We start from the raw sequence: 2,199 nt of genomic DNA, 5'->3' as shown, positions 1-2,199 counted from the left end.
TGCATGCGTGCCATATGTGTGCCTGGTGCACAAAAAGTCAGAAGAGGATGCCCCAGGTTATCTGAAGCCTTGAACTAGAGTTACAGATGGTTGTGAGCCACCTTACGGGAACTGGGATTGAACCCAGTACTCTGCCAGAGCAATAAGTGCTCTGAACCATTGTTCCAGCCATTGTTCCAGCCCCCATCTGTTTTTGTTTATTCTTTTTTTTTTAATACCTTTGCTAACATTTTGCTGTTTATTCATGACAGAGATCAAAGTGTTTTTGGGAGTTGTAGTGTTCCTGCATGGATTGCTTTGTTCATAAAAGAGAGCCAAGTGTGATGGCACAGGTTCACAGTCCCAGCATTGGGGATGTGGAGGCAGAAACATCAGTAAATTCAAGGTCATCCTTAGCTGCCTAATGCATTCCAAGGCCAAGGGACAGTGGGATGGCTCAGCAGGGAAAGGTCTTGTCTTTGAGCCTATGATGTCACTCAGATAACTGGAGCCCACTGGTGAAGAGACAACCAGCTTCTAGTCGGCCTCTCAGCTCCATATGTGCTATTTCGTGCATATACAAAATAGGTAAATATAAAAATTTTAATAAAAAATGGTGGCTGGACAGCAGCTGGTGGTGGCACATGCATTTAATCCCAGCACTCAGGATCTCTGTGTTTTACTACATCTTTCCCCTGTATTCTAAATATGCCCAAAACACTTCCCTCTTTTTTGGTTTTCACATTAGGTCCACAGGGATCTTCTTTTTCAGAAACTTTTCCCATTCAGAGAAATTACAGTAACCACTTCTTAAAGCAGTTCTCTAGGAATGGCAGAGCCCTCTGCAAACCTCTGAAGCACCGTTTTAAAGTGGATACTCCACACAGAAAGGGCTTTCCAGCTGTGGTTAAATATGCGCGTATGAAACTTCACACTTACCAAAGACTAAGTTTTAAATAGAAATTTAAAAATTTGTCTGACATAAAGGGAACATCCCTTTTCAATCTCTGTGGTCTGATAAAATCTGAATAATACATGTGTGTGCTTAGATGGTTTGTGTGTGTGTGTGCATAGATGGTGTGTGTGTGCATAGATGGTGTGTGTGTGCATAGATGGTGTGTGTGTGCATAGATAGTCTGTGTGTGCATAGATGGTCTCTGTGTGTGCTTAGATGGTCTGTGTGTGCATAGATGGTGTGTGTGTGCATAGATAGTCTGTGTGTGCATAGATGGTCTGTGTGTGCATAGATGGTCTGTGTGTGTGTGCATAGATGGTCTGTGTGTGCATAGATGGTCTGTGTGTGCCTAGATGGTGTGTGTGTGCATAGATAGTCTGTGTGTGCATAGATGGTCTGTGTGTGCATAGATGGTCTGTGTGTGTGTGTGCATAGATGGTGTGTGTGTGCATAGATGGTGTGTGTGTGCATAGATGGTGTGTGTGTGCATAGATGGTGTGTGTGTGTGCATAGATGGTCTCTGTGTGTGCTTAGATAGTGTGTGTGTGCATAGATGGTCTGTGTGTGCATAGATGGTCTGTGTGTGCATAGATGGTGTGTGTGTGCATAGATGGTCTCTGTGTGTGCTTAGATAGTCTGTGTGTGCATAGATGGTCTGTGTGTGCATAGATGGTGTGTGTGTGTGCATACATGGTGTATGTGTGCATAGATGGTCTGTGTGTGCATAGATGGTGTGTGTGTGCATAGATGGTGTGTGTGTGCTTAGATGGTCTCTGTGTGTGCTTAGATGGTCTGTGTGTGCATAGATGGTGTGTGTGTGCATAGATGGTCTGTGTGTGTGCATAGATGGTCTGTGTGTGCATAGATGGCGTGTGTGTGTGCATAGATGGTCTGTGTGTGCATAGATGGTCTGTGTGTGCATAGATGGTGTGTGTGTGCATAGATAGTCTGTGTGTGCATAGATGGTCTGTGTGTGTGTGCATAGATGGTGTGTGTGTGCATAGATGGTCTGTGTGTGCATGGATAGTCTGTGTGTGCATAGATGGTCTGTGTGTGCATAGATGGTCTGTGTGTGTGTGCATAGATGGTCTGTGTGTGCATAGATGGTCTGTGTGTGCATAGATGGTCTGTGTGTACTTAGATGGTCTGTGTGTGCATAGATGGTGTGTGTGTGCATAGATGGTGTGTGTGTGCATAGATGGTCTGTGTGTGCATAGATGGTGTGTGTGTGTGCATAGATGGTGTGTGTGTGCATAGATGGTGTG

This window comes from Microtus oregoni, unplaced genomic scaffold, assembly GCF_018167655.1.
Source record: "Microtus oregoni isolate MIOR12 unplaced genomic scaffold, Mior012 000001F_ref0000356, whole genome shotgun sequence".
NCBI classification, from domain to species: domain Eukaryota; kingdom Metazoa; phylum Chordata; class Mammalia; order Rodentia; family Cricetidae; genus Microtus; species Microtus oregoni.
This window is presented reverse-complemented; position numbering follows the sequence as displayed.